The sequence below is a fragment of the Pelodiscus sinensis genome, chromosome 18 (assembly GCF_049634645.1).
Source record: "Pelodiscus sinensis isolate JC-2024 chromosome 18, ASM4963464v1, whole genome shotgun sequence".
In the NCBI taxonomy this organism is placed as follows: Eukaryota; Metazoa; Chordata; order Testudines; family Trionychidae; genus Pelodiscus; species Pelodiscus sinensis.
In genome coordinates this window covers 5,161,810-5,181,562 of record NC_134728.1, presented here as the reverse complement: position 1 = coordinate 5,181,562, position 19,753 = coordinate 5,161,810, and positions in this window count along the sequence as shown.

The following is a 19,753-nucleotide window of genomic DNA, read 5'->3' as shown; positions in this document are numbered from 1 at the left end:
TTTCCTGTGAAATGAGGTTTGTGGATTGTGGATCGCTAGGGATTAGCTAGCTGGGGGATAAATGGAGTGGGATTTGCTTTCTTGGCATACTGCTTGCATGAGCACAAGACAGATCAAAGTTGTCTCTCCGAAATGCCATTTCCATTCAGACTGACGAATGGAGTGGTGCAGCCGCATGGTGTCATGCTGACTCTGCGACCCAATGAGCTGCAAAGTGGAAAAAGACGTAGATGGAACAGCATTTGGAAATGGACGGATCTGTTTGCAGAGGTGAACACAGGAGGGATGGTTAGGGTGGGGGTGCTGAGCTGTGCCCCCCTATACCTGTGTGTGCCCCTCACTGGCTCACACCGACAGTTGCTAGCTCTCCTGGACGGGACACCATTGCGGCAAATGGTGGCTGGTATATCCAGACTGGGGGGCTGCGTCTAGACTGGCATGATTTTGCAGAAATACTTTTAACGGAAACGTTTTTCCGTTAAAAGTATTTCTGCAAAAGTGCGTCTAGATTGGCACAGATGCTTTTGCACAAAAGCATCCGTGGCCAGTCTAGACGCGATTTTGCGCAAGAAAGCCCCGATCGCCATTTTAGCTTTTTTTGCGCAAAACAGTTCTTCCCTGTCTACACTGGCTCTCTTGCGCAAGAGGGCTTTTTCCCGAGCGGGAGCATGAAAGTATTTGTGCAAGAAGCACTGATTTTATACATTACAAAGTCAGTGCTCTTGCGCAAATTCAAGCGGCCAGTGTAGACAGCTGGCAAGTTTTTGTGCAAAATCTTGCCAGTCTACATGCAGCCGGGGAGTTGGCCACCCAGCCACAGCTGGAGGCAGCTGTGGAGTCCTGGTCAGGCAGCATGACCCTAAACATCAGTAGAACCTCAGGCCCAGTGGCCTGGGCTCTGGAGACAGCAGGCTGCAGGGCTTGCAGGGATGGTGGGCAGCAGGGGGACTTCCAGGGGACTGGCAAAACCAGCAGGACGCCAGAGGAGCCACCCTGATGATGGGAGCCAACACCAGGTCAGCAGTGGGGCTGGCCCCTGGGCAGGTGTAAAACCCAGGGGTGGCGCCTGACCCACACAGGGATGTTTTCTAGAAGGGCTGGAAGCAACTGCTCGAGTACGAGCGAGTCCAGCATTTCTTGCTCTGTCTGTGCCTCTGGCCTCAGCCAACGGGTTGCCTAGTCTATTAACTTTTAGGCAAATGCCCCGGGCCTCACTGCTGCTGTCCATCGAGCTGACTGAAACTTCTGCCAGTACTTTTCTGTGGACAGACCCATCCGGTCCAAAATGGCCGCCTCCTAGTTGTGGGCTTGATCATCCCCCAAAGCCATGTAGGCTGCTTGAGCCTCTCCTGCCAGGTAGGGAGCCAAACTCAGGGCTCAGGTAGCCCTGTCCCATCCAGCACCCATGGCTGCCCACTCAAATGTCCTCAAAAATGCATCTGGGTCATCAGCGGACCCCATTTTAGAGAGTCCCAGGCCTGGTAGTCAGGTACCATCTCCTTCCCCAATTTTATCAGGGGCTGCTGCTGCACCTTGCTCTGCTCTTTTATAAATTCCCGCAGGCTTTGCTGCTGCTCTGCCTGCTAAGTTAGCAAAGCCTGCCTCTCCTCCTGGTGGGACTGCTGGAAGCTTTGCAGGGCCGGCTGCACTTCCTCTAGCTGCTTGACCAGCCACTGTAGGGTCTCCTCCATTTCTGGGCCACCAACCACATTTGCTGGCACTGCACCCCCCTCCTGATACTACATGTGGTCCCCACTCAGGCCCCTTGGTCTGGGACACCTTCTGGTCCATGAATCAGCCAGAGATGCTTCTGTTGCAGTCACCCATGCTTTTACTGTTAGCTCCCACCACCTTCTTTGTACAAAGCTTACAATCAATTCAGCTAGCTAGCTTGGCTGGGCACACCCCTTTCCCCTCCTGGCTGCCTTCCTCTGCCTTATATAGCCCTCACCCAGTGAGGCCCACAGCTGCCTCTAATAGCCCATCAGGCCTGGGCTTGCTCAGCTGTTTCCCTTCAGTCTCTTTAGCCAGGCTACAGTAGCAGAGCTCTGGCTTAGTCAGCAGTTTGTCACAGGGGCAACTGTTACTTACAGGGTCCCTGGGCTGGGACCCAGAGGAGAGGGCAGGTCTGGGCCTCCCCCCTCCCCCTTCAGCAGTTACAAAAAGGGGGTAAGAAGAAGGCTGGTCCCAGATAACTACCAAGAAAAACCACTGGGGACCCTCCACTTCCATAGCCAGGCAGAGCAGAGCAGCTCAAGGACACATGCCCTCAGCCACAATGGGGCACTGACAAAAGGGTGAGCCCCCTTTAGAGACCCCATAAATCCTAAGGACAGCCCGGCAGCTATAACCCCAATTCTCTGCCTTCCCGAGCAAACAGCAGGGGTGGAAGGAGGTCTGCGAGGAGGAAGGAGTCCACTTGAACAGCATTGATGGGCACAGGGGAGGAAGAATGGTTCAGCCCGAGACTCCAGCACACTGGGTCCAATTCCCTTCCAACCATACATTTCCTATGCGACCCCCAGCAAGTCATGGTTACGCTGCATCTCAGTTCTGCATCAGTCTCACAGAGACACCAGCATTCCCCAGCCACACCGGAAAGGGGAGGGGGGAAGGATAAACACATTAAATCTTGTGAGGTGTTCCGATATGGCAGTAATGGAAGTCAGATGCAGACCCTAGCTAGGGAAAAATTGCTTTACGGAAAGGGGTGAAGTAACTTTCTCCTCTGCTCCCCCGAGCAAGGAGGTGGTAGCTGGAGTACCTATATTCTGCATTATGGTTCTGTCTCTGCTCTTCTACAGATTGCATGCTGCAGTCTAACCTTGCATTAACCCTTGTGGGTTAGATTTGAATTTATCCAGACAGGTTTGCTCATTCCTAGCAATTGCTGGAGAGGTGTTTGAGTTGTTTGCCGTCCCACTGGAATCCAGAGGTGTTGAAAAGCTTTTTGCTCTGAGTTTTCCTGTGCTGCGTGGCATGTATTTGTCCAAGACTATCACCTTTTGCAAGAAACACTGTCATTCCAACGCTTTCATAATGTTTCAAGTTCAGCGGCACAGATCAATTTTCAAAGGTAGTTGAGACTGGCTGGGTAGGTGGTTAGCTGTGATTTATGTGATGAAGTGAGTTTTATCCACAAAAGCTCATGATATATTTGTTAGTCTCCAAGGCCTGGTCTACACTAACCCGGGTAGGTCAGCTTAAGGTATGGCATCCAGCTACACAAAATGCATAGCTGGATTTGGCTTACCTTAGGCTGAGCCGCTGCGGTGTTTACACTGCGGGAGGCGGATGGGAGCACATGTTCTCCTCGGCTCCCCTTACTCCTCACAGAATGAGGTGTACAGGAGGCCAAGGGCTGTCCTCAGCATTTGATTTGGGGAGGCTACACTAGACCCACTAAATCAAATGCCAAAAGATCAACCTCTGGAGGACTGATCTTCTCTGCAGAAGTGTAGACACAGCCTATGGTGCCACAGAACTGCTCATTGTTTTTAAAGAAACACATTGTTAAATATTAAAATCCAAGGGAAAAATCTATGAAGAAGCGTGAATCTCCACGAGGGTTGCTTAACAATTGACACAGAAATATCTGTTTTTCTGTGTCAGGAGGAGAGATATTTAAAAATCAAGCCTTAAACAAACGAGGAAATATTATTGTAAAGCAGCAACCCTCTCTCTCAGACCAGCCTTATGCACTAAAGTAAAAATAATACCTTACGGTGGCCCTAGTTTTTGCTGAGTTGCAGAAAATTGTGAAAAAAACATAAGAACATAAGAAAAGCCAGACTGGGTCAGACCAAAGATCCATCTAGGCCAGTGTCCTATCTACTGACAGTGGCCAATACCAGATATCCCTGAGGGAATGAACACAATAGATAATCATCACATGATCCCTCTCCTGTCATCCATTTCCAGAAAAACAGAGGCTAGGGACACCATTCCTACCCATCCTGGCTAGTAGCCATTGATGGATCTAACCTCCATGAATCTATCTAGCTCTTTTTTGAACCCTGTTAAAGTCCTAGTCCTCACAACATCCTCTGGCAAGGAGTTCCACAGGTTGACTGTGCACTGAGAGCAGAAAAACTTCCTTTTGTTTGTTTTAAACTTGCTGCCTATTAATTTCATTTGGTGACTCCTAGTTCTTATATTGTAGGGATAAGTAAATAACTTTTCCTTATTCACGTTTTCCATGCCAGTCATGATTTTATAGATCTCTGTTATATTTCCCTGTAGTCTCCTCTTTTCTATGCTGACAACACAAGCAAAATGAATCTGTTATGATACATGTTGGTCGGAGGCTCATTTGTAACTGAATTCACAGTGGTGGAGGCTTTCAGACAGCTAGCGACTGGAACCACTCTCTGACACAGCCAATAAACTGGCTGGGGTCTGATGAAGGTTTTATTGCTGATTACCAGAAATGAACATTGGTCACAGGACTTAGAACTGAATTCAGCGTGATTGCACAAAGAGGTACAGAACTTCCAGGCTGTGTCTAGACTGCATCCCTTTTCCATAAAAGGGATGAAAATTAGACACATCGCAATTGCAAAGGAAGCGGGGATTTAAATCCCCCCTCCCCTGCTTCATTTGCATAAAAATGGCTGCCGCTTTTTTCCAGCTCTGAGCTTTGCCGGCAAAAAGCGCCAGTCTAGACGCGGATCTTTCGTAAAATAAAGCCTTTTCCGAAAGATCCCTTATTCCTCTTAAAATAAGGAATAAGGGACCTTTCAGAAAATGCTTTATTTTCTGAAAGATCCACGTCTAGACTGGCGCTTTTCTCCAGCAAAGCTCCGAGCCGGAAAAAAGCCGCAGACATTTTTATGCAAATGAAGCAGGGGGATTTAAATCCCCGCTTCATTTGCAATTGCGATGTGTCTAATTTGCATCCCTTTTACGGAAAAGGGATGCAGTCTAGACACAGCCCCAGAGTGTTACAAGTTCAACGGCACATTATATTTCAAAGGAAGATGAGACAGGCTGGCTAGGTGGGGAGCATTTCAGAAATACGTGTCCCTAGCCGCCAGCTAATACGTGTCCCTAGCCGCCAGTAGAAAGCAAATCAAAGCTTCTTTCTACAGGGAATGAATATTAGGACTGTGCCAAGATATGCTGCAATTCCTCATTGACGCACATTGCAGGGCTTAGGTATATGATATGGCTTTTGTGGAAATAATAATACAACATTGCAGCCATCAGCTGGATCCAGCTGGCTCTACTGTTTCCTTTATCATCACCATTTTCAGATAGCTCCTCTAAGATTATTTGTGAAGCTTTGTTCATCGATAGGGGTGTGTTGTATTTGTGCATTGCCTTTCTTTACTTCCTTCCTGCTCAGCCTTTAAATTAGACATCATGGGCACATCTAGACTAAAGGCTTTTGTCAACTAAGCTTCTGTCAACAAAGAGCATCTACAGTACATCCAGTTCTGTCGACAAAGCAAGCCGCTTTGTTGACATGACAGTGTCAGGTATAGTTTTGTCGACAAAAGTCCACTTTTGTCAACAAAGCCCTGTAGCCTAGACACACCCCATGTGTGGATGCTTCATAACAAACAAGACACAAAGGCTACGTCTACACTGGCCCCTTTTCCGGAAGGGGCATGTAAATTTCACGAGTCGTCGTAGGGAAATCCGCGGGGGATTTAAATATCCCCCGCGGCATTTAAATAAAAATGTCCGCCGCTTTTTTCCGTCTTTTAAAAAAGAGCGTCTAGACTGGCCCCGAAGTAAGAATAAGAGCCTCCGGAAAAGGGCACTTTTTCCGGAGGATCGGGGCCAGTCTAGACGCTCTTTTCCGGCTTTTTTAAAAGCCGGAAAAAAGCGGCGGACATTTTTATTTAAATGCCGCGGGGGATATTTAAATCCCCCGCGGATTTCCCTACGACGACTAGTGAAATTTACATGCCCCTTCCGGAAAAGGGGCCAGTGTAGACGTAGCCTAACAGGATCAAAATGTCCCCTCTTCCTTGGCACTGAAGTTCATGTCATAACTGGTTGTCAAAAGTATCATCTTGGACTGGAAAAAATATTCTCACTTGAACCTACCCAGCCCATACAATGGGTTCAGTTTTAGCTCTAGGCTTTCTCTAACAACTGCAGTAGCACCTGGTATGCCATTAAATCCAAAGAGTGGTATTCTGAGCTGTGTTAAACGATGAAGTAGCAAACTGGGTAGGTGTACACAAATGACATGTTCTCAAAGAGGTTGTTATGAAGAGGATGGAGACCAATTGTCCTCTGAAGGTAGAACAAGAAGAACTCAGTTTAGTTTTCATCAAGGATGGTTTGGATTAGATAGTAGGAAAAACTTTCCAACTATAAGGATAGTCAATCATAGAATCATAGAATACTAGGACTGGAAGGGACCTCGAGAGGTCATCAAGTCCAGTCCCCTGCCCTCATGGCAGGACCAAGTACTGTCTAAACCATCCCTGATAGACATTATTTAACCTACTCTTAAATGTCTCCAGTGATGGAGATTCCACAACCTCCCTGGGCAATTTATTCCAGTGTTTAACCACCCTGACAGTTAGGAACTTTTTCCTAATATCCAACCTAAACGTCCCTTGCTGCAGTTTAAGCCCATTGCTTCTTGTTCTATCCTCAGAGGCCAAGATGAACAAGTTTTCTTCCTCCTCCTTATGACACCCTTTTAGATACCTGAAAACTGCTATCATGTCCCCCTTTAATCTTCTCTTTTCTAAACTAAACAAACCCAATTATTTCAGCCTTCCTTCATAGGTCATGTTCTCTAGACCTTTAATCATTCTTGTTGCTCTTCTCTGGACCCTCTCCAATTTCTCCAAGCACTGGAACAGATTAACTGGAGGGGTAGTGGAGTGCAATTAGAGGTTTTTAAAAACAGATTATATAACCACCTGTAAGGAATGGTCCTTAATCCTGCCTCAACCCAGGGGGATGGATAAACAATTCCTTGAAGTATCTTCTAGTTCTGCATTTCTATGATTCCATGTTACGGGAGATATTTCAGAGAGAGAGTTTGCATTCTGGTCAGAAATGTATAAAAGAAGAAAAATGATATGCTCCTGTGAGGCTGTATGATTGAAATATGACACCACATATGTCATTAATGTTGCACTGACAAAGCGTTGCAACACATCTTGTGGAAAGTATGCCATGTAAGACGTCAGTGGAAAAGTTATAATTGACTGAGTGTGATTATCCTGTTTATACGCTTATGTCATTTTTGCATCTGACCCTGGACTCCATCTTGTCCCTGTACTTTTCCACAAACTGTGCAGGGTTTTTCTGGGGGATAGTAAAATTCCATCCCTATGGAAGACGGAAGAAAAGACCATGGAAACACTTCCACTTTTGTCTTTATTTCCTGCTTTATTTCTCTGGATTTCTAACAAGGAAGCTCTGAACATGGACTAATTACCCTCAGGTAATTTCCAGAGAGACTTTTTGCAGACTAGCAGTTTAATCCAGGACAGCTTCAAATCTGACAAAAGAACTTTGCCATGTTTGCATCTAGATGAGTTCTTTGGCTATTTTAGCACACTCTTTTATTTTAAACATAAATCTTTATATTGCAGCTATTAGGGGACTGGCAACCGCATGTTTATTGGACAAGAACTGTGTTCTATATTGACCTGGCTATGTGGTTGATCTCTTGAGATCAGAAGAACCCTTTGATTAAATAGTTTTCAATAACTGCTCAACATAAAGTCTAGTGTCTGGAGGATGAAATAAGAGCAGGGATGCTTAAGGAAACTGCATCCTTGACTTCTTGTTAACCAGTGTGGTGAGACAGTAGTTCACTTTTATTATTGGCTTGGTATATCCAGTGGTACAATAACCACCAGTTTGGGGATAGGTGTGCCCTCTCTCTCAGCAGCTGGCTCTGAATCTGGTATTTTCAGCAGTGAGCCACTGAACCTGGGGACACCTATTCTCTGAGGAGAATACAAACGTTTTTAAAACATGAAAATGAGGACGTAACAGGTTGCCTAAAATAGCTATAGAGTTTTAATTGCCGTGTGCCCACTCATCTAATTTTCTAAACATTTCTCCCCCGCCACCGCCTGACAGGAAAAATGGTATAATTCAGGAGATCAGCCAGTCGGTTTCAATTATCAGCTGCCACTAGCCATTCCTGGCACTCCTGGGAAGAGGGGGCTGCCGGAATGGAACGTCAGGAGTGAACAGCAGGCAGGCTCCGAGTGACGGTCAGAGCCGTCCTGTCCATAGGATGGTTTGGGGCAGCTGCCCCAGGTCCTGTGTTTCGGGGGACCCTGTGGTGGCTGCCTCAACTGTCTTATGGATGGGATTGTCCCCCACGTGAGCCACGGGGCCCAGGGTGACCTAAGGGATTACCTGGGGGCTGGTGTGGGACAGTAGCAGGATCCTGGTTCCCCCCACCACCACCCCGCTCACCATGGCGATGGGAGCTGGACCACCCCAGCCCTGGCCCACAATCCCAAGCCCTGCATCACTCTCGGGACAGGGACAGGGATGGAGCCCTCTGCTTCCTGCCACCACAGTGAAGCAAAACACCAAGGGCTGGGAGAGGTGGAAGAGAAGGATTCCAGGTAGCTTCAGCTCCCGCTGCTGTGGCGAGTGTAGGCGGGGGCAATCCTTGCTGTTGCCCTGCACCAGGGCACCCGGTAATCCCCCAGCTCATGTGGCCTGGGGAGGGAGTTTGGGGGAAGGGAGGCAATGGCGGTAGGAGGGGGGTGGGCAGAAGCAGGGTGGGGCAGAGCAGGGGCAGGGCTTGGGGAAAGGGGTGGAGTGGGGCAGGGGCGGAGCGTGCAGCGGTAGTGTTGTCCTAAACCACGTACCTGGGGCACTGAGGGAGGCGTTGCCCTGGGCTTGTCACCCCCCTAAAGACAGCCCTAGTGACAGTTCAAGTTCAAGGATGACGCTCCTGCTCTGTATTCACAATATTCTGTCGTGATGCGAACAACCGAACCCTTCAATGCACAAAATAATGATAAAAATATTTCCTTGTGCAGCTGGATTTAGCAGCCAAACCGGGAGTTGCATTAGTGCTGGACTAGGAGCTGATGATGAAGGGGCGTTTCCATCCTCTGACTCAGCTCAGTGACATAGAAGCTTAGATTAGGAAACGAGTTCTTAGCTGGCTTTAATTTCTGCTTGGAATTCAGTTCTTCAGAGTTGGCCACGGCCCTTTTTCTCTCTCCAGAGTCAAAACAAACAGCTCCAAAGAAGAAACTTGTTTGCAGACACTATCTGCATTCATCGAATAACTCTCATTGGTGATTAGACTAATAGAAACTAGTCTGTTTGGCCATGTCTACGCTAGGAAATTATTTCAACATTAGTAAATTCAACTTCATAACTCCTGACTTAACAAATTCAAACTGGTGTGTCCACACAATGGGGAAGCCTCAAAATTAGTCCGAGGCAGGCTTCATTAATGTGGACATGATACCCTGGACTTAGCACCCCAGGAAGCATTGGGAAATAATTATTTCAAAATAGCAGCACCGGAGCATCCACATTATCACTATTTCAAAATAACTATTTCAGAATTAGAGTTACTCCTGATCTGTGCTTGGGAGTACAGATTTTGAATTCTGCAGCCCATTATTTCAAAACTAGCCAATTAGCCCCTCATAAAATGGGATTTTCAGGTCTCTCCTCCACGTCCTATTCCCTTTCTATCTCGGTCATAAGAACATAACATAAGAACATAAGAATGGCTGTACTGGGTCAGACCAAAGGTCCTTCTAGCCCAGTATCCTGTCTGATGACAGTGGCCAGCACCAGGTGCCCCAGAGAGGGTGGGCCGAAGACACGATCAAGCGATTTGTCTTCTGCCATCTCTCTCCAGCATCTGACAAACAGAGGCCAAGGACACCATTTTATGCCCTGGCTAATAGCCTTTTATGGACCTAACCTCCATGAAATTATCTAGCTTCTCTTTAAACTCTATTATAGTCCTAGCCTTCACAGCCTCCTCTGGCAAGGAGTTCCACAGGTTGACTACACGCTGTGTGAAGAACTTTCTTTTATTAGTTTTAAACCTGCTACCCATTAATTTCATTTGGTGTCCTCTAGTTCTTCTATTTAGGGAACTAATAAATAACTTTTCTTTATCGGCCCTCTCCACACCACTCATGATTTTATAGACCTCTATCATATCCCCCCTCAGTCTCCTTTTCTCTAAACTGAAAAGTCCCAGTCGTTTTAACCTCTCCTCATATGGGACCCGTTCCAAACCCCTAATCATTTTAGTTGCCCTTTTCTGAACCCTTTCTAAGGACAAAATATCTTTTTTGAGGTGAGGAGACCACATCTGTACACAGTATTCAAGATGTGGGCGTACCATAGTTTTATACAGGGGCAGTAAGATATTCTGGGTCTTATTTTCTATCCCTTTCCTAATAATTCCTAGCATCCTATTTGCCTTTTTGACCGCCGCTGCACACTGCGTGGAAGTTTTCAGAGAACTGTCCACGATAACTCCAAGATCTCTTTCCTGATTTGTCGTAGCCAAATTTGCCCCCATCATACTGTACGCATAGTTGGGGTTATTTTTCCTGACGTGCATTACTTTACACTTATCCACATTAAGTGGATAAGTCTCTCCTGAGCCTCTGGTCTCTCCCTCCGTCTCTCTCTCTCTCTCTCTTCCTTCCTCCTACTGCCTCCCTCCCCCTCTCTCAGCTCTCCTCCGTCTCCTGCCTCTCTCTCCATCTCTCTCTTCTCCCCCTCCTTCCTCTCACTCTCTTTCTCTTCTCCTCCCCCTCCTGCATGGGGAGCATGGAGCTGAGCAGCTGCCTATGAGATCCAGCTGCTCCCCTGCACCGTTTCCCTTCACCCCAGTACTGATCCTGCAGCCTCCCAGTTGTCCTCCACCTCTCCCTCCCCCCTCATTCCCCTGCCCTCCCCCCGGCCAGGATCTGTTCACGGCGGGGGGCGGGGCTTGACTGTGTACAGCACCGCCCCGCCCCCCCTTCCGATCCCGTCCCACCATGGCACTCGGCTGAGTTCTGCGATGCTCAGCCGAGTCGCCATGGGGGAGCCCAAATGGATGCTTGCTCTGCTTGCTTCCCCATGGCGAGTGAAGATAGTGGCTGGGAACAGCAGCGCATGAATGGGGGCTATGATGGTATGCAATTAGGAGATGCGTGGAGTGTATTATCCCAAAGTGGACAGATAACTCTGTGAAATGGCAAATCAGGGTCCAGAGATACTTCATTTGTGAATGGGAAAGCAAAGTTGTGGGTTTTAAAGAAGTTTAAGGCCATGACTACACTAGGAAACTTTTTGGAAATAACTAATTTCAACTTAATAACTCTCAAGTTAACAAATTCGAAATAGCCTGTCCTCGCTACGGGGGAAGCATCAAAATTAGTCCGAGGCAAGTTCCATTAAAGTGGAGGTGCTACATCGAACGTGCAGCCCCATGAAGCACTGGGGGGCAATTAGTTTGAATGAATCTGGGGAGTAGTTATTTCAAAATAGCGGTACCGGAGCATCCACACGACTGTTATTTCGAAATAACTCTTTCAAAATTAGCATTATTCCTTGAGGAAAGCAGGAGTACAGATTTCAAATTCAACGGCCTGTTATTTCAAAATAAGGGGCTTGGTAGTGTGAACGCTTCACTTTTTAATTCGACCTAAGGCGGGTTATTTTAAAATAAAGCCCTAGCGTAGACCAGGGCTAAGAGACTATCTGGGGATTTTAAATCACCCTCATTCTCCATGCTTTAGCGCCGTGGTCCCCAACACGGTGCCTGCGGGCGCCAGGGCGCCCGCGGGAGCATTTGCATGCGCCCGCCAGGTGCTCGGGGCTGGGCTGGCCCCGGGCACATGGCACACGGTGAGCGCCGGCCCCAGGCACATGGTGCTTGGCTGGGGGAGCGCCGGCCCCAGGCGCGCGGCGCTTGGCAGGGGGAGCGCCGGCCCCGGGTGCGCGGCGCTTGGCAGGGGGGAGCGCCAGCCTCGGGCGCGCGGCGCTTGGGGGGGGGGGAACGCCGGCCCTGGGCGCACGGTGCTTGGGGGGGGGGAACGTCGGCCCCGGGCGCGCGGCGCTTGGGGGGGGGAACGCCGCCCCCAGGCGCGCGGCGCTTGGGGGGGGCGGGAGCGCCGGCGCTGGGCGCGCGGCCCTTGGAGGGGGCACCGGCCCCGGGCGCGTGGTTATGGGGGGTCCCTGCCCCCGGGCACGCAAGTGTCCCCGCCCCCTGGCGCCCGGCGGGCGAACGGCCACGCCCCCTGGCGCCCGACAACCTCAAAAGGTTGGGGACCACTGCTTTAGCGGTAAGGCTCAGCAGCTGCAGAAAACTCCATAGTCTATTGGGCCCTCTCCTCTTGGAATTTTGCATCATTTGAAAACCAGTACATTGCATTATTTCAGCTATAACTTAAATCACTTAATTATTTAAATTAAATTGTAATTGTAGGGGTATTGATCCAAGAAGGAGTTGGGGGGGTTGCAAGTTTATTGTATGGGGGCTGCATTTTTGCTACCCTTGGTTTTGGGCTACTGCTAGCAGCAGCACTGCCTTCAGAGCTGGGCAGCTGGAGAGCAGCGGCTGCGGCCCAGGATCCCAGCTTTGAAAGAAGAGCCATCCCCCGCAACAGCCCAGAAGTAAGAATGGCCTGGTCTGGTTTGCCAACATTACATCTGTGCTGCTGCCTGCAGAGCTGGGCCCTCTGTCAGCAGTCGCCAGGCTCCGGCCAACCAGCACCGAAGACAGTAGCACAGAAGTAAGGATGGCATAGTATAGTACTGCCACCCTTACTTCTCTGCTGCTGCTGCTTTCAGAGCTGGGTGCTCAGTCAAGAGATGCCACCTTCCCACCACCCAACTCTGAAGGCAGCACAGAAGATAGGGTTGCAACTCCCATTTGCGTCAATATGTCCAATTTGAGAAATCCGGGTTTCCCTTGTGAACTCTGTATAGCGTAGGGAAAAGCACCCAAAGGGCCAAATTTCACAGCGGGAGACTAGATTTTATGACCCATTATGTGTTTTTCAGGGTTATTAATTTTGCCAGGTTCTATTTATATGATATTTTCCCAGGCAATAACCATGGCCATTTTGCCCTAGAAATTTCATATAGGGCTCGTCTACACTGGCCCCTTTTCCGAAAGGGGCATGTTAATTTCACAGGTCGTAATAGGGAAATCCGCGGGGGATTTAAATATCCCCCGCGGCATTTAAATAAAAATGTCCGCCGCTTTTTTCCGGCTTTTAGAAAAGCCGGAAAAGAGCGTCTACACTGGCCCCGATCCTCCGGAAAAAAAGCCCTTTGCCGGAGGATCTTATTCCTACTTCAAAGTAGGAATAAGATCCTCCAGAAAAGGGTTTTTTTCCGGAGGATCGGGGCCAGTGTAGACGCTCTTTTCCGGCTTTTCTAAAAGCCAGAAAAAAGCGGCGGACATTTTTATTTAAATGCCGCGGGGGATATTTAAATCCCCCGCGGATTTCCCTATTACGACCTGTGAAATTAACATGCCCCTTTCGGAAAAGGGGCCAGTGTAGACGTAGCCATAGTGATTATCTTAGAAGATAGTGTTGAGTCAGAGATTTGAAGGGCAGAAGGAGCCAGCAGACTGTGTGGCCTGACCTGAATAGAACAAACCACAGAATGCCATCCAATTGCTTGTATTTGGGAGCATCCCTTGGGAAGCTCCATTAATGAAAAAACTGAGACACAGGGCTATGAAAATGAATGTCAATGGGAAGAGAGTTGTGATGGTGTATTTCATGTTCTTTATGGAAATATGCTGATGAATATGCATGCTTCAAATATGTTTTATGCAAAATAATTCATATAAGGCATCATTGGAAAGCTTATAATGTGTTTATCCGATTTGGATGCCTCACTCCTGTATTTGAAGTTAAAAATATAAAGTATAAACCTGATTACTAATTGATGCATGCTAAGTGAGGGCCATTAGCAGTGCTCTGTAGCCGATACGTGGTATTTTAGTGTTGGTATAGGAATATAGGTAATGGTAATAAGTTCTATACAAATAATAGCTTATCGATTCTGTATGCTTCTCTGTTTCACCCTGCCAACCACCCTTGCTTCTTGTTAGCATCACACATTAAGTTGTACTTCTTGTCTATCTTGAACTACATACGCCTTTCTCTGTAAAATTGGTTGGTCTGAGTGGAGGAGGTGTGGGAGGCAGAATGCCATTGTGAGAGACCAAAAGCTACAAGATTCTAATCGATTTCAGGGGCTAGGGGCTCAAAAGCAAGGGGGCTTGAAATTAGTGTGGGTTGGGATTTTTGTTTTTATTTTTTTACTAGATGTTTTACCCGGCATTGCCTGAGTCTGGGGCCATTCTGGGATAGTGGGGGCCATGCAGCCCACCAGTCAGCTGCTTCTTGGGGCCTCCCTTGGGGAGCAGGGGCCACATGGCATGGTGGGCAGCTGCTCTCAGCTGATCCCCAGGGCTGGCCCTGAGTGGCAGGGTCCGCATGGCATGATGGGTGGCTGCTCGCCAGGGCTGGGGCTCTTGCTGTTCCCCCTAGTCATGCGTGCTGCCCCCTGTGGTCATTTGTGAGTATAACTGTCTCTGCTCTCACTCCTCTCCCTTTCCGTTCTATAAGAAACAATCCTATTCCAGGCATATCCCATTGTCCTGGCACAACCTGACCCTGCTTTAAATTATGATCAGAGGAAGCTACATATTTGGTGGGCTAGCTCTTCCCATTTAGGAGGCATTAGACTGGAGGGTCCAGAGTGAACTAGACAAATTGGAGGAGCCAAAAGAAATCTGGTGAGGTTCAACAAGGACAAGTGCAAAGTCTTGCAATTGGGATGGAAGAATCCCAAGCATTGTTACAGGCTGGGTACTGACTGGCTAAGGAGCAGTTAAGCAGAAAAAGACTTGGGGACCACAGTTAATGAGAAGCTGGCTATGAGTCAACAGTGTGCTAATGGCATATTAGGGTGCATTAGGAGGAGCATTGCACACAGGTCTACGGAAGTGACTATTCCCCTTCATTCAGCAGTGGTGAGGCCACATCTGGAGTATGCATCTAATTCTGGGCCCCATGTTTCAGAAAGGACGTGGATATATTGGAGAAAATCCAACAGTGGGCAACCAAAATGATTAGGGAGTTGGAGCACAGGACTTAAGAGGCAAGGCTGAGAGATTCAGGCTTATTTTGTCTACCGAAGAGAAGAGTGAGGGGGGATTTGATAGCAGCCTTCAACTACCTGAAGGGGGGTTCCAAAGAGGATGGAGAGAGATTGGTCTCAGTGGTGAGAGATGGCAGAAGGAGGAGCAATGGGCTCAAGTTGCAGTGGGGGAGGTCTAGGTTGGATATTAGGAAAAACTATTTCCCAAGGAGGGTGGTGTGAAGCACCAGGATGGGTTACCTAGGGAGGGGGTGGAATCTCCATCCCTAGAGGTTTTTAAGTCCTGGCTTGACAAAGCCCTGGCTGGGATGATTTAATTGGGACTGGCCCTGCTTTTCACAAGGGGGTGGATTTGATGGCCCTCTGAGGTCTCTTCCAACCCTAGGAATCTACGAGTTCTTGAACAAATGGACTCACAGATGGACGGGGGGAAACACAGATTAACAGACGCACAAACTCTCTAAAATATTTAGTAGATTATGACTTTTTTGGCTCATGAATGGACACATTTTTGACAAGCTCTCCTGGAGGCCCATGCATCCTACCTCCAATGATGGCTTGAGAAGGGCCAGTGCATCTCTGAAGAAATATACATTGCAGAGGCCCGGCAGAGTTAAGCAGAGCTGTTGCTAGGTCTGGCACAAAGAGTATGAGGAAAGTGCTGCCAGGAGATCTCAGTGGCACGATCACACAGAGGAAGTTCCCATGCTACCAGACTATAGAAGAATGGGAAAATCATATACCAACTCAGATCACAGTCAAATTAATCCAATAGCCAGTCTCAGTGGCACCAGCTGCTTCAAAGGAAACATGCAGAAGGCAATTATGGAATAACCTGCCTATAGGGAAAGTTTCTTCCCAACCCTGATTAATTAGAGGTCAGCTTATGGCTTCATTGGTGAATATAAATTATCGCCTACTGTGAGGGAACTTTCTAAAGTGTAATGGAATGACCTCTGTGAGGCCACGTAGAAAGGGGGGGAAAGGGCTTTGAGGTGCATTGTAACCTTTTCGCGATAATAAATAATGTATCAGTACACCACGGTGAATGTTAATTATATTCATATTTGGAACAGCTTGCATGCAAAGAGCTTAATTCCCTTTCAGTTACTCGGCAAAGGAGTCAAACAGAAAAGACGATGAACTGGGTGTGGCCATGAATCACCAGGGTTCTCTCAAACCTAAGGAAGATCGGGGCGTGCTTGGACACAGAACCATTGAGAGTTTGAGTCTCTGTTACATAGGCTACAGGACTGCAAGGGTACGTCTAAACTACATGCCTCTGGTGACAGAGGCATGTAGATTAGGCTATCTGGCATAGGAAAATGAAGCAGTGATTTAAATAATCGCCGCTTCATTTAAATTTAAATGGCTGCCGCGCTGAGCCGATCAGCTGTTTGTCGGCTCAGCGCGGTAGTCTGGACGCTCCACAGTCGACATCAAAGGCATTTGTCAACCTCCCAGGTAAACTTCATCTCAGGAGGCATACCTGGAAGGTCGACAAATGCCTTTGATGTCGACCGTGGAGCGTCCAGACTACCGCATTGAGCCGACAAACAGCTGATCAGCTCAGCGCGGCAGCCATTTTAATTTAAATGAAGCGGCGATTATTTAAATTGCCGCTTCATTTTCCTATGCCGGGTAGCCTAATCTACATGCCTCTGTCGCCAGAGGCATGTAGTCTAGACATACCCCAAGTGACCTCTTGAGCCATCAAATCCAGTGCCCTGCTTCAGGCTGTACCTCTCTAGTCTGGCACCCTCGGGACCTGACCAGTGCCAAATGGAAGAATTTTCCAGACCATGGAAGGTCAATACGGTTTAGCAGCATTACCAACACGTCCACTACTTGCTGGGCCCTTAGAAAACACGGAGAGGTAATCTAGAGCTAAATAACAGCAAGAACATTGAAAGCCAGGACTGGTGGCTGTAAACAAACTTTATGGGACTGTGGGAAACTTGGCCACACTCATGCTAAGTGGACAGCCAGCTAACTGAAATCATGCCGGGCCACGGATGTTACCAGCCCAGAGAGTGCCAGACTAGAGAGGTTCAACCTGTATTATAGACAACCCCGTCATATAATCCAGTTCATAAATTCATCAAGCTTCATTTTAACACTAGTGTGAAACTGTGTAGCCTTCCTACTCCTACGGGGAGCCTGTTCCAGAGTCTTACTATTCTGAGTTCAGGTTAAACTTATTCATTGTCAATTTATGTTCATTTGTTCTTGTGCCACAATGCTCCTTAGCTTAAATAGCTCTTCTCCTTTCCTAGTATTTATCTCCCCCACCCTCCCCGCCCGCCTTCTCCTAGGGTCGATGACATCCCCTCTCAGCCTGCCTTTTGCTAGGCTAAACAAGTCAACCTCTTTGAGTCTCCTCCTATAAGAGAGGTTCTTCGTTCCCCTGATCATCCCCATCCCTGCCTCCCCCCCTCCCCCATGAATTCACCTTTGCTGAAAATGGGTGACTGGAATTGTGCACCATATAATGCCTACCCTACAAAAATGTTTTCCAGCAGGCGTAGTCACTTCAACAGAAGTCTGTGTGTATGGCTCCTACCTCCGCACATTTGGCTTTAATGCTGAGACCTGAGTGCAAGCCTAGGCTTTGTGGAGTGCTGAATTGTTCGACACAGCTTCCGCACAGACAGGGTCCCCCGCTTCAAATGCCCCGTATTCCACAGTTCTGGAGCTGACAATACCATCCCCTCGCCCTCAACTGTGCCCTGGCTAACAGCACTCCTTTGAAAACAACAAAAGAGCTGGTAGCACTTTATAGACAGCTCTTTGTCTGTGTAGATTCTTGCGTTAGTACCCTTCCTGTCTAATTGCTATCCTTTGATCCTTATCTGCTTCTTTTTAACTATCAATCTTAGATTACCTGTTCTGCCTACTTGTTTTTCCCTTTGATATTTTCATACCCTTTGCTCCTTGTTTCCCACTCCCTTCCTTTTTTTTCCTCCCCCCCCCCTCCCTTCTCCCCTATTTATTTTGAGTCTGCACATCCTAAACTCATAACTCCAGTCATCTGGAGAAGTGGGCTGTGCCCACGAAAGCTCATGATCCCAGCTACATGTTTTGTTAGTCTATAAAGTGCTCCCCGACCATTTGTTGTTTTTTAAGGTTACCCTGTACAGACTAACTTGGCTACCCCTTGAAACTTCAGCACTCCTTTGGCTAGCCCCAGCCAGAGTCAGGAATCTCAGAGGCATACAAAATAAGCAACGTAATAACAATGGGGGTGGGGGAGGAAACATGAGCTGAATATTTGTGACCCTCTGAGGATTGAACCCAGAGCTGTGAGTGAAGGTTCTCGTGCTGAGGCTAGTTTTCATTTCAGTTGTAGTCACTTCCCCGTTCACAGAGATGTTGCGAAGGCTGGCAGTCACGCTTGGAGGCGACAGCGATGACATTGTTGTGGGGAGCAATAGAACCCAGAGTTTGAATCTTGTCTCACCAGAAGCTTCTTGCTTGTCACCTTGCACAAAGCTGACTCCATTGTCCCAACATTCAGAAGAGCTAAGGAGTGCGAGATAATGGCCAGATTCCTCTCCAGGCTCACCCCAGGACTGGTATCCAATCTCTCTCGCTCTATATTTATAACACATTTCCGGCAGGAAGACAGAATGATGTCATCACGTCACTTTGCGTCCATAGAAGCCAAGCCCCTCCCATTCCCAGTGTGGGGAGTTGGAGCTTCCTGCAACCCAGCCCTCCCTTCTCCAGTGGCTGGGAGGAGATCCATAGCTGCCCCAGCCCAGCAGTGGGATGGAGGGAAGATCCAGGGCCAGCCAGAGGAAGGGGGAAAGAGCTGGGGCTGGCCAGAAGTGGGGGACAGCCAGGGCGAACCTGGCCTCAGTCATCAAAGGGAGAGCCGGGGCGAGTCAGGGTGACCCTGGCCCTCCCTGGTGGGTGGGAGGGAAGCTGGGGTGGGCCCCACACCCTCAGCCCCCTCACTTACCCCTTCCACTGAGACCCCGCACCTTCAGCCCACTCATGTCCCCTCCTCCCGGCCAGACACCTACCCCCAGAGAGAGGAGGGTCGGCAAGAGTAGAAAGCGGGGAGGGGACACAGCCCCCTGTTACTCTGTAATGCAAGTTGAGATGCCCTGCATACAAGAAGCTGGCATTAACTGAGCCATTCTGCCATATCCACGTGGATCATTGACCATATGTTCAGGAAGGCGCTCGTGCATTCTACTGGAAATCCTTCAGTCTGTGAAGATTTGCAGTAACTGGCTCACAGGAATCTGAGTAATAGAAAAGTCATACACACACACACACACACACACACACACACACACACGAAAAAGGCAGTGCACAAATGTGTATTTACTGGATAAGAAAGTCACTTGAAAACAGAAGCATTCTTCCATGGACAGACTGAGTCTTCTCACACTATGCGCCACTCACTCCTATAATCAGCAGGAGCTTCAAAAGCTGGGAGTCTTCAATGCAAAGCAAAAATAGCTCCTATCAGTCAACACAGGGTTGGCAATAATTGCACTCGTCATGTGTCTTTGGAGGAGGTGCACATGGGGACAAGAGTGGTGTTGCGCTCCAATGCGAGTGAAGAGTGATACTGTTTGAGGTTTGGCTTAGTATCATTGCAGCTCTCTCCTCTAGCGCAGTGATTCTCAAC